Source organism: Vanellus vanellus, assembly GCF_965231255.1.
Source record: "Vanellus vanellus genome assembly, chromosome: 2".
Taxonomy (NCBI): domain Eukaryota; kingdom Metazoa; phylum Chordata; class Aves; order Charadriiformes; family Charadriidae; genus Vanellus; species Vanellus vanellus.
The window spans coordinates 118,475,209-118,489,019 of record NC_138906.1 but is presented as its reverse complement, the minus strand read 5'-3'; positions in this window follow the sequence as shown (position 1 = coordinate 118,489,019).

Below are 13,811 nucleotides of genomic sequence, written 5' to 3'. Positions count from 1 at the left end.
GGTTCTTCTTGCAGCAGGTGCTAGATCTGTGCAGTTCCTTGTCAAAGGATCCTGTGGATGCACACAGTTTACATGGGCTCAGAGAGCAACAGGACAAGCCTTGGACAAGAGATCCATTGCAAGCTACTATGTAAATAAACTGCAGTGGCTAGGAAAGTCCAAAAGGTTCTGAGCTGAAAACGGTCAGAGAGTGGGAGGGAATTAAAGGAAAATATTACACATACTTGCCCTGTTCTCACGGTCCCCAAGCATGTAGTCAGTTTTTTGTAGCCAGTTTTAGAGATAGAGTAATGGCCTAGCAGGATCCTTGGTCTGAAGTAGTACATTCGCACAAATGTGTTCCCTACAGACAATTAGACTGCTGAATGTTTTCTTTCCATCCAGGTAGGGCATAATAAAAAAAAAAAAATTAAAAAGAAACTAAAAAGGATTAAATCTTGAATCTTTTACTCCTTGAGCAGCAAGTCACTCCCACCTCCATTATTTCACAACAACTAATTATGAAAACTAGCTGAAACTGAGACTGAAAAGGTGAGGGTGAGGAATCTCTCAGCTGCTCTCTCAGCAGTATTATAAGGCAAGACCGTAATCATGCTAGGAATGGTCATGATCATATAGTCCAACAGCCAACATGAAATCAACAGATGTTGATTTCTCCCTTGTGTAGAAACAGTGATTCCCTACTGTATAACAAGATCAACAGGTCATCAAGCAGCAAACACCATGTCATGACATGTGAAGGTCAATCTGCTCTGGGAAACCAGGTGCTCCTGCCGTGTACAGCTTTCATGGTGACTATGCACATTTTTATCTTTTTTTCTTATTTGGTTATTGTGCAGGTTTCTGGAGCCTTTGTCAGGCATGAAGTCTCACAGACAGATAGACAGCCACAGTGGTAACAACTTACATGGCTACAGTAAAAACAGTAGCTTAGTGTTACTAGGTGAGATGAGCAGGACTTGGTAAGACCATGCTTTTTAGCTTTAGCGTTGTCATCTGCATTTAGTTCAGTGTCCAGCTGGACCAGCACAGCATTAGCTAGAGATAGGAAAGATGTATTTATTCTCTAACACCAACAGCCAATATACCCAGGAGACAGTCCTTCAACACAGGACACATCAGACATGAAAGAAAAGGCAACATTTAGCCCATGTCCTGCAGCTAGTCCAAACACAGAAGCATAACTCCTGCTGGGGTCATTTAGCACTTAAAGGTAACCAGTAGGCAAGTGAGAAAAAAAAGATCAGTCTCTGATTTAAAAGCAATGCTTGAACCTGGCACAGCAGAAACAATAGGCTGTTTCCCAAGTGGAGATCAGGTATGTTTATTTTACTGAAATATATGGGTTTGTGACAATCAAAAGCAGATGTTCATTAACAAGCAGAGAGGTAGGTAGGTTTCCAAGGCATAAAACATGAGGAGGGCAAAGAGGCAAATCATTCAATCTCCTGCCTTACACCTGAATCTGCCCGGCCCCTTAAATCAGTTTTCAGCAATGCTTTTTAATTTTCATGCTTTTAAGTAACAGCTATGGAGATGCTGTTCCTGCTAGCCTTGCAGAACAAGTACTTTGGAGATAATTTTGATTGCTATTTCACGATATTTCCCTTTTATTTGCCTTTAACTTGACTGGAACTAGATGGAAACCTGATGTCTGAAGACGTGCAAAGCTGAGAGACTTCTTTTATAAACCCACTGCAACCTTCCGTCTGGATCTGAGTTCCTTCAGAGAAGGAAGTGTGTGCTCAGATCCTATGTTCCGTACAGAAGGATCCATGTGGACGTGTTACTCCTTATTTAGCTCTTACGTGTCTCTTAACAGTCTGAAACTCCCTCGCTGGAGGTGAGTGATGTTGCACCAGACCAGGGCAACCTTATTTCAAGCAGGAACTGTCAGCAGAATCAGTGCAAGGTCAGCCGCTCTGGTTGTTCCTTTCAGGAAACTACTCCTCCTACAGACACCCTTACACTAAACAAACCCCCTGAAATACATGTGCTGCAGCATTCCTCCATTCGCTGGCGTCATGAAGGCTGGCAAAAAATGCCAGGGCAGCAAATGTTAGCAGGCTGCCAGACCAAATCAAGCCCCATTTTCCCTTGTACAAGGACAACTCCAAGATAACTTAGCAGTTGGCTGAGTTTCTCTTTCCAAACAGTGCGGCGGAGTATCAGCAAAAGAAAGTCTCGGGAGTGTTTCTGCCAGGGAAATTGAGCGATGGGACCAGTAACTGGATTCAACACACCCGCAAAGGAATTATTTTTATCAGCTGACCCTGAGCATACCTATAAGATCATGGGGTTTAATTTTTGTCAACAAGTGCATCTGAACCGCAGTTTCAAACCAAGCTGGGGTCTACACATTGCAGATAAGTCACTTGACTGCTCTAAAAGTGAAAAACAGACAAAAGACACAGGGTGGATTTTGACCCATGAAAATTCCCCAAATGACACTCTGCATTCACTTTCCTTCGTCAAATAGCCTGAGACACCCACCCACCCATGTCGTTTATGTTCCCAAAACACATGTGCTCCCAGACTAAGATGGTTGGTTGCCCGCTAGCCTATGTGGCCTATGAGTTATCCTCAGTGGAAAGGCTCATGAACCCACCTTGTGAAACAGCTCTGAAGGGGAGGGGACCCAGCTCCTCAGCTGCTGCATTTCGGGGCTAACAGAATCCTAGTAACAGATCACCACTACATCAACAGAATCCTAGTCCTAACTCCTGCAAAAACCTTCCAGCTATGCAATTATACAGCCTATGATACCTCTGGCATAAAAGGTAACAATACTGGCTATCTGAAGCGGTAATGACTAATTAGAGGTCCAAGGCTGAGTCCTGGTTCTCATCAGCAGCGGGTCATGGGTCCCTGCTACCCTGAGAGGGAGGTGGCAGGAAGGAGCTTGAGGGCAGCCTGGAGAAGGACTTCAGGGACTCCAGTGGGCCAAGGAGCTCCTCAGTGTCCCCCTACATATGGTGCAGAGAAGCATGTTGGCAAGGTCAGGGAGGAATGGGCATGTAGGTTGTTTGTCCATACCTGGCACAGACCTCAAGGCCATATGAGTGGTATGTAGGTCTGTCGACCACATCCACAAGGGATGCAGGAGCTGGAGTCTAAGCCATAGAGAGGTCTCTGCATCCCCAGCTCTGCTCTGCTTCCATTGCCCAGTCCTTGCGCTGCAGACTGTGGGATGGGGATAACAAAGTTAAAACAGGTATTTGACACCACAAACCTTATTTCACCGCGCTATGAAAAGTCACACAGGGCAGTCTTTATTCCCCAGGCTCAGCATTCAGAGCAAACACGCTGCTGTAATCTTTAGCAAATACATTTTTGCTTGCACAATAAATCTGTTCAGAAATCACACATTTCCATTCAAACTAGTCACTAAAGAGTCACGTGTTGGGGCCTATCTCTGCTTTGTGCTGACACTGCATAGACAGAGAATCACGTGCCTTCATGAAAAAATATCCCCAGTCTTAATGCAGGACTTGGCTCAGGGTCACATAAAACTCATCCACTTTTCATATTGTGTTTCCTCTTCTTTCTTCACCAGCCAGTCTTGAAATATGTCACTTCTGTGCAAGCAGACCGACGCACACCATGAATACACACCAAGTTGCTGTATCTATAATGGGAAATAAAATGGGTCAGGGAACAGTCAAAAGAGGAGTACTGGAAAGCACAGCCTATGTCCCTCCAGCTAAACTCTCTTACCCTCCAAAGCAGGGGGGCAGCAACCCAAACCGGGACCAGTCCCTGGCCCAGCTGCTATTCCCTAACCATGGGCAGCTGGGAAAGTGCTAGGTGGTCCTGACCAAAACCGTGCCAAGAAATCACCAGTATGAGGTGTCACACACCATTGCCTGTGTCCTGGCACTGATGAGGTACTGCTAGAGTCCACCAGCTGGGACACTGCCTGGGACCTGGGAGATACTTAGTAAATGTGTTCTCTATGGATGACTTCTGTGAGATTTTAGGAAAACTATAGATGCTTTCTCATCCCTGTTGATCCATAAAATGGGGATAATAAGTCCCACCGTATAGCTCAGCAGTGGAGGGAGGACAGAGCATTTTCCAGCTTGGACAGTAACGGGAAAGCATGTGAGTACCCTGACTGCACAACTGGGTTTATCCCATTGTGTTTGATAACTTTCATTTGAACAGAGAGTAAATACTGATTTAAGTGGGTCTAATTCATAATCAGAACAGAATTTTGGCCACTGCTTTCAATTACAAATGTAGCCAGTCATCTGCATCAAAACAGGCATATTTGAGATAAACAGGAATATATATCTTTAAAATATATAGTTAAAAATACTTTGCCATATTCTGAAATGAAGTGTTTTGCATATTATTTCCTATTGGTATGTATCTTTTTTATTCTTTCATTTTTGTGAGTGAAAGATGATTATTCATTCTATTTTTATGACCTACTTATTGCTGTTATCTGGAATCATACCACTACCTGAACTACAGTAAAGAGAGGCTACCACTTCCTTATATTGAGGAACCTAATAAATGGGGTGGAAAAAGAATCAGGAAGTGGTTTTATTCCGTGCTGTGGATTTAAAGATTTTTCCAGTTCCTCAATTGTCCAGAAATATATGGGAGAGAGCCCTGTAGCTGGGAAGAAAAAAACCCAAAATGCACAGGATGAAACAGAGGGAGAGAGGGAGAAAAAGAGGGAAGGAGAGGAAGAAGGAAGGAGGGAAAGCAAGCAAGAAGAAGGAACCACCCAGGCAGAAGTTCCTTTGCTCACTTATGCACCCATATGCCACTATGGCATTTACAAGCCTGCAGCTCCGCTGGATGCAAAGCACCCCTGAATTTCAGACTTCAGTGCTGAAGAGCCTCCAAATTTTACAGCCCTTATGTAGAGCTACATAGAGATAGTATGCTTGAAATGCGTTGTTTAGCTACAGTTCTTCCAACCTACCTGGCCTTCCTCTTAGACATACAGTAGATCTCCATTTAAAACCTGAAAGGTATATACCATCTATGTTGCCCAGCCAGGGGCTGTATTTCCACCTTCAGGGAAGGTGTAAGCGTGCGGGAAGCATGGTCGAAAGCTGTTATTTTCTGAAGAGTTCACCACCCCCAGCAGGGCTTTACCACGGGGTAATGTACGTTACATAGGTGTAGGCTGTCCTTTGAAACTCATGCACAAGACCGTTCTGTGAAAAAGCTTCTGTGCAGCAGCAAGGTTTTTGCAAAGCCTTGAAAGACTTTAAAATGCATATACTTCATGGTTGTGGGAAGCCATAAATGCAAGAGTACGTCTTCCACTGCCGTGGGTTCACAAAACTGCTGGGAGATGGAGAACACTCGACACCAGGTGAGGGTCAGCTGCAAAATATCTGTTTTTCCACGTGGAAGAGTTAACTGGAAAGACGGTTAAAGAACAATATTCCATGACGTCAGTGGTGTTTATGACATGCCCTTTAATTACCCTTACCAGTAAATCAGCGTGTGCACTTTAGTACCTGAGAGTAGGGCATACTTCAAAGAAAATAATAGCTCTGTTGATTAGCTAATGAATATGCTATCAGAGAACTCAAGGAGCCTTTTCACTATTACTCACTTTAAATAATAATGCTTATTAAAAGCATACTACATGCCTCAGGTCCACTGCTCAACTTTCAAAACAAGGGATCTGTTCTGTACTTATTAAGGATGCCGTCCTGTCCCCTGGCTACATATTTAATTCATAGAAGCACAATAGTACACACAGAACAGAGAAGTGAATTTAATCATATCTGTGGTTGGAAAATACCCTCCCCTTCTCCGTAGGGCCAGGGAAGCCCTCTCTGCACTCGCTCTGTCCAAGCCTGTTGGCTGAGACTCAGCCTTGGCATTCACATATCGGGTGCCATCTTGCAGCTGAAGGTGACACCCCAGAAACACAGTGTCAGTGGCCTCTTCTTTTCCCCATTCAGCTGCTGATGAGGCTGAAGACAGCATGGCTAAAGAGTTCAGGTGATTAAGAGAGCTCAGATCATCACTGCTGTCTCTCACCAGTGCTTTTACCTTGTCTGCTTCCATAGCGAAGTCCCCTCTCTTCTCAGAGTGATTTTACCTAAAAGATACATTTAATCTGGGCACCTTTTTCTCTATACATCTCTAAACTCATATAGACTTTAAGGGCCAGGTTCTGTCCTTCTGGAGGACTTTCTTTTGGGGGCAGCTCTCTTCAGGACAGTATGCAGCTGCAGTGTCTGTGGGTGTCTATAAGTATTCTCTGATGCAAGCAAGGCAAGCGCAGACCATGCCAAAATTACTGCAAAATTACTGCAAAAAGAAGTTGGGCAAATAATAAATTTCCCTTATTTCCTCGAAGAAGTTTGCCATCAGAAAAGGTACAATGCAAGATATAACCAAAAATTCTAGAGCATTTTCTCAACCAAAGAGGTTCTGCAAAATGTTTGTATTCCTGTCAAAGGAACGTGGCTGTGATGAAAAAGAATTTTTTCTGAAAACCAGATACTTTCAACTCATGAGATGAGAACAACAAGTGGAATCTCTTCAAAAACCTTTGCTGAAAAGATTTGATCCGCTGATCACACTACAGCTTCTGGTTCATCCTCCTTTTCTCCTGTGCTGCAGCTGTCCTTAATCTTAAGTCTTCTCCCTAAAAAGATATATTCCCACTGCCTTCTGTTGCAATGCCTTTTATTAGAAGAGCTCCGTCTGACAGTTACTACCTTGCTTCCCTCCCACCCATGCTGAGTAGGTAGCACACACTCATTTCTTTTAATCACAGGGGGGATTCGTTCTCCTTTAAACAGGCCAGTTTTGCTCAAGACAGATATTCTGGGCCCAAAGTGCAAGCTCTCTCAGCAGCATCCCAGGTGGACACTGCTCTCCTGCACCACCACTTAGACGGTGGAGGTGGGAGCTGACGCCTGATGCCCCAACGGCAAGGAGTTGACATGCCCTCCCCCAGGTACAGGTGGTAACCTGGGCTTTTGATGGCCAAGATTGCCTGATAGCTCTGGCACCTGGCAAGGCCCTGAACCACAGACTGCCCTGCTGAAACTGTCTGGGAAAGCTAGCTAAGGCCTGTCCTGAATTCCTCTGCCTTTTACAAGGCTCCTCCCCATGGCTGGGGCTTGATCTAGGTGGCTGCCTTAGGTAGTCTCATTAATTACAAAGGTGTCAAACACATACTCCTTGTCTTTGTAGCTAACACAGCTTTTACATTGAACCAGACAGCTTGCCTGTGCGTTTGCCTGCTGTAGCGGGCCATAATTTAGGGCTGGGTTCATCTCTTTAAAAGGTCCTTATAAATCAGAGCTCACCTCTGCCACTGAGCTGTGAGTTTCGCTCCTGATTGCAAGGGGAGCAAGAGCAGGCCTGGGCCTGGGGCTGGGAGAGATATGGAACATCTCAGGGTAAATCTGCAGGGATAGAGATGCCGGGTTAAGATTTCTCAGAACCGTATGTATGGCTGAAGCCTCAGACTTAACGTTTCACTCCCATAGGTTTCCTCATCCATGGAGTACATTGAATCATGAGTGAAGCATCCTGACCACCTTTTAGGTTGCCTGAAACAGGGAAAGCAGAGTGTACATCAATAGCATAGTTCCTCAGTACATAAGAGTTGTGAAATATGAGTTTCTTTCAGCTTTTCCCCAAGATTTTGATATGTGGTTCATTTCAGAAGTGCTAATCCTTTGCACTAGATAAGAAGGGGTTCTGCAGCGTGACAGATTTGACCCTGTCACACAATCCTTAATCAAGTGGTCCAGCTCACACCCCTAGCTACTTACACAAGGGAAAACTGCATGCACCATTAAATGCAGTGGGATCAGGACTGGTTTACACTGGAGAAGGGGTACAGCACGTGGCTGTCAGTGCCTATCCATGTCTTCCCTCATGAACTCCACCACAGAGAAATGATATCAGTGACATTTTTACAAAGCCCAAGTCTGCTGGGATCTGTGCTTGAAGTTTCTTACTTTTGCTGAAAACTGATCATGGAGACCTAGAAAGACAAGCTGGTTTTCCCGAATTTCCTGCTCATACAAAGCTTTCATTTAGTCCCAGGAATTTTATTACTACTCTGAACAAAGCATAAGACTGGGTGATAAAACTGGGTGTTTAAAGACACCACTGGCCTACTTCTGCCTAATGCACAGTTAATCCTAACAATACTTTGGGAGAAGTTGCCTTTTTTCATTTTCTGAGGGTCACTAAATCGTACAGAGTATAATTTCTCCATGTCTATTCTGAGCGTATCCACAGTGCTTTTAAAAACATTGAAGGAATCACTCGGTGCTTGCAATGAAGAACAGATATTTTGCTGGCCAAATTTTTAAACAACGTCTTTTTTTCCCCATTACATAAAATAGTAATGGTATCTCCAGGTTCTCACCTTGATCTGGAAAAAAAAAAAAGGCAAGTCAAAGTTACTGGAAACTACAGGACATCATCTTGTTATAAGGAAAAGAGTATTGCTGTCTTTGGGAGCCTGTTCCAGGATAAAACATTCCTAATAGTTTAAAATAAAATAAAATTAAATGAACCTTGTGACATGCTGAATTTATTCTGTGAAGAACAGAGGGTATGGCTCATTTCTTGTCCAAGCTATGAGAACCCCAAGAGGTCCCTCTGCCCTGATGTGCATGGTGCTGGGGCAGGTGGGTCTGCCCAGACCTCACAGGCAGTGCTCCTCACCTCTGTCACTGATCCAGAGATGGCCCGTGATCCCAGTGCTTCTTTTTTTAATAAACTTCGGTTCAGGCAAAATGGAACAACTAGAGGCTAGTATGGGTTATGGTAGAAGAAGGACAGAAGAGTAAAAGATCTCATTTTAAGAAAATGAAGGCATGTGCGCACACACACATGGAGAAGATAGGTGCCCCCAGCCTGCTAGAGATCCTTGCAGGCTCGTTGAAGACCCATTTCAACTTCTTAATCCTCAGGCACCTTGAGTGAAAGCGAGCAGAGGCTGCCCACAAGAAGGTCCTCATGCTGCTGCTGGTGTGGCCCCATCACTGACGTTGAGGCACAGCAGATCTTCCCTCCAGCAGGCCTCCTTCCCTCTCATCTCCCCAGGCCCCTGGACAAATACACACACCCTCTCCTGTCAGCAAGACCACTCCTGCCCCTGGTGCAGGAGGCAGGGGAGGCATGTCTGCCAAGCTTATGCAAAACCCCTTCAGAGTGTGAGCGCTCACCAGGATCTGCCTGGCTGGTTTGGGGTCCTATGTACCGTAAAGGGATCAGAGAACTGACCAGCCAAATAGACAAGGCACATCCTCTCCCTCTGCCTCTCTTGCCACAAGACTGGGTTCTCTGTAAGAAAGTCACAAAAAGCAGCATTAATTTTGTTTAAATGTCATTTATTCCCATGAGCAAAATAAGTAGGATTTGGATCACAGTTGGGGTCCGGTGCACTACAGAAACCTACCATTGCCCTCCCTTTTTTAAAATGGCCACATTTGAAAGATGCTCCACATGCCTCTCTTCATTATTCAGGCTGTGGTCTTCACAGCATCAAAAGGTCACAGACCGAAGGCCTGCAGACCGTGGTTTTCAGAGGTTTCCTTCCTGCTTCTCCAAGAAGCTGCTTAGCAGACCCTGCCTGTCTGCCATGCCATAAGAGGTGACAGATTTTCAGGTTTTGTTTGTTTAACTTTGAAACACGGCCTTTTCTTCTGTGGAACTCAGGATGTATTTAACAGGAAACAATAAAGATACAGGACAGTTTTGGAGAGGAAGTAGAACATTTTAGGTAGGCAAAAATAATTACTTATGCTGAAATTGGGTCAAGACACCACAGTGTTTACCACGGCCCTCAGGTAGAGTGCCATGGGGTTTTTAATAATGACAAAAATTCAAGACCTCAGCATTGGGTCTCATCCCAAGAAGGAATAGTTTCAGGCCAAATGGAAACTAATCCGGCCTATAAATCACAATGCAGCAGACGTAACCCACTCAGTCCTGAGCCCAGTCACTTTTGGTCAGCTAAAGCTGGTCTTCCAGCCAGCTTTGTTGCAAAGGCATCAAGAGATTGAGCACTCGTCTTCTTCCCTTGCCGTCGCTCCCATCGCTAGTTATGTTCATTGTTTTGGCTGAGGCTAATTTCTCATTTGAATTAATCCAGCTTCACCTTCTGGCCACTAGATCTTGTTATGTCTTTCTCTGCAAGATTAAAGGCCGGTTAACACTTACCATTTTCTCCCCGTGAAGGAAGTCACTATACCAGTCACCTTTTACTCTTCCTTTGGATACTCTAAGTGGACTGTGGTCTTTAAATTTGTCAAGGCCAGACGTTTTCTCCAGTCTTTAAATAATTTCTGTGGTTCTTTTCCCTACCCTAGCCAATTTTTCAACATCCTTTTCAAATGTGGATGCCAGGCCTGGATGTAGCATCCTAAAGTAAAATTACCTCTTCACTCATACCTGGTATTTTCCTGGTTATTTGTTGAAGAAGTACATCATCACTTTTGGTTACTACATTGGGCTGGCAAGTCTTATTTGACTGCATGTCTACCTGGGCACCTAAATCCTTCTCCTCTCTGCTATATTTTATACCAACTTTCATGAGATATCTTTAAGTAATTCCAAAACACACGTATCGAAGACCTCAAGCCTTTTGCAACATGTGGAGCAGAGGCCACTTGAAACTGCTCCTCAAGCCCTCGGTTTCCTTCTGCCTGGCCCACTGCAATAACCCTTGCCCTATATTTTAATACTGAATTTAGTGTGTTTGACACAACCCTGGAATGTCCAGTGTATACAGATTTAGGAACTGGAGGATCTGTGAGGAATGAAGTTCAGGACAGCTGGATAAGGAAGATCTGGAGTTGTGAGCACACAGGAACTGTTGAAGTCCATTTTGGGTTTCTGCAGCCTGTGCTCAGCTAAGGCTCATGGTAACAGGGACAGGGTGTAACTCCTAAATCCCTTCTTCTCTTGGAAAGAAGCAGAAGTGATACTATTTTTATGCAGGAACACACAATAAATTACCCAAGTTCTACATGGCAAATGTTACAGGGCTGGTGCGTGGCTCTGTCTAGATTTGCAGTAAGAAAACCAAAACAAATCAGCCACTCTGGCTCCTCACTTCACACCCAGGTACTTGCCCTCTGATCGTCCACATGTAACGAAGCCCACCCGCAGTTCTGGAAATAGCCAGGCACCTCTTACTCCCTTTGGGCAACCTATCCAAGGCTGTTTCTCTCCATTTTACCCGGAACACCAACCCAAGCCCAGCAGCTGGTGCACCCTCATGTACCTCCACAGCACTCATACCACACCAGTATACGCCTTCAATACCAAGCTGAAAAACACCACTCTGGACCACAGTAGGGATCTCAACTTATTTCAAGCACTTTGAACAGAAAAAAAAATGATTATGGGTGAAGGTGACAGGAACACTTCTAAAACAAAACCTGGTACCTAGGGAAGACTGGAGCCTTGGGTGACACACGTGGCCAGGAGCAGTCTACTCTTGAGAGGCCACCCAAGCAAATGTAAGCCTTCTATATTGCTTGGTGAGGAAGCCTGAAGCAGATGCCTTGAGTCATTGGCTATTTAATTTTGGCTGTTTGCAGAGAAAAGGTGCTAAAGCGACAAGTAACTGTATATGGCTTTCCTCCCCACAAATTTCAACTCTGAAGCTTTGTTCTGGTACTAGAGAGCCGCGCTGGGGTCAGTCTGGCTCGTTCAGCCTCACCAGTAACTGAGATCCATGGTCCAACTCTTTCTTTGTTCTTTCTCAGCCCATCCCAGGGGCTGTCACTGAAAAGAAACAGGGATAAGTGAGGAAAGCATCTGGCCAGGCCGTCCATCAGTATCAGTGCTATTGATGATGTATGAGCCAGAGCAAAGTCCAGCTCACACACCCAGAGCTGTGCTGGCTCAGCAGGACTAAAAGGCAAAATTAAAAAAAAAAAAGAAAAAAGAGAGAGAGAAATCTTTATTTTGTCAGCCGCTCTGGCAATTAGTAGACTTGGAGAGCAGTTTTGGTGAGTAGGGAGATACGTACCTCTAAGACTGGCTTTTTCTACGTAAAATCATAACTCAGATCCTGCCTTTGAGCTCCTCGGCATCTATACAGTAAGGCAACATGGTACTGCACCCCCCCTGCCTCTTGCAGAGGGATAAAGACCTGATTTAGCCCTGCTTCTGGTCTAAGGACGCAAAGTATTTCATTCTTGATGTTTTTACTGATAACAAATAATGGGAAACACCTTCGCTATTAAGTGTTTTTTTTCTTTTTTTTTTTCCCCTGATGTCACAAAAAAGCCTCAGATCCAAGAGGAATCTTTTCACATAGGGCATCTTTTTATGCCCCCTGCCAGACTTCTTATCTGCAGGAACCACCCTAAGCCAGACCCTGGTGAGGTTGGTGCTGAGAAAGGAGCAGGACCTCCCAGGACCCCTCTAATATTGTGCCGCAGAATTCCAAAGCAATGTGGCCTTCCACAGGCTGCCGCCAAGAGCATCAGCAGCCAGCTGACTTTTCTGCTGAGTCAGCAGCCCAAAACTGGGACATACTGGTCTAAACCTTCTGTTTTACGATAACTCTGAGCAACACAGCTCCGACATACCCAGCAGTGAGTTTTACGCTAAGCTTTTCAGAAGTGGCACACCAAACTTCACCCCTGGCAAGAAAAAGGGAAAAAAAAGGATGCTGACTGTGGCTAAGGCTGAACACACCTCAACACCAGTTAGCAACAGCTTTTTTAGCCATTTAAGTGTAAACACTGGAATATCACTGAAAAGGGCATTTTAGCCAACAAATGCTTCAAAAGGAAATATATTTGCCCTCTTCTGCACACCTTTTGCTTTTTAAACACAATGTTTCTCTACGTGACTCACTTTGCACTTAGATAGGGATTTATTTTTGTAAATCATGTCATCCAAGCCCACATGGCCCCAAGACTAGCAGGGCTGGGGTACCCGGCCGCATCAATCCGTAGGGAGAAATGATGTGATGTGGCACAGCACCAAGGCTGGTGTGATGGTCCCACCAGGAAAGGTGAGCAGGTCCCCACTCCTGGCCAGCTGGTGAAGCCCAAACCCCAGGTGATACTTGGCCTGACCCCTTTTTTCTAGAAGCTGATCCCTTTTGAGGGCTGTGTTGCAAGTGTTCATCCCGCGGTCCTCATGACAACCCCAGGGTAAGGAGATGGCCTCAACTGTCTGGGCTGGAAAACAAAGGGGCAGGTTCTCAGCTGGTGCAAATCAGCATAGCTTCACTGGCGGCCAAGGAGCAATCCCAATTCACCCCAAATGAAATTCTGGCTCAGAAAGGCCAAGAGATGTGTCACAGCTACTCCACTGGTCGCTGGGTATATGGAGGCTGGGCATCCTGGCTTCCTGGTCCAACACTACTGCTGACATAGCTGGAAATCACATGCAGCGCTGTCTTGCTCCAGTCAGCCGAGCAATGCAGAGAACCGGTCCCTCAGAGCCAGTGAAAGGTTTTCCATTCCCCTCAGTAGCTAAAATTCGATGTCTTCTCTTTTCAGCAGCAGCACATTCAGTTTTTGCTGCCCTTTACCTTTGGCCACCAGAGGATGCCAGCAGGCACGTGGTGGCTCTGCCACCCAGTTGGCCTTACGCAATTAAGTCTGCGGTGGGTGCCAGGCAGATATTTGCACACACAGGGGACCAGGGTAAGACCCTTTAGGTATGGTGCAAAGGCCAAGCAAAACCACGACAGTCCTCACAAGGCATGGGACCAGTTCCCCAGACTTTCATCAGAAAAACCTGCCGTGTGCCCGTGAGGGGCTTGTGTTGGTAGGTGGAGGCCCTAGTTTTACATATCATCAGAAGACGTAGAGAGGGGAGCT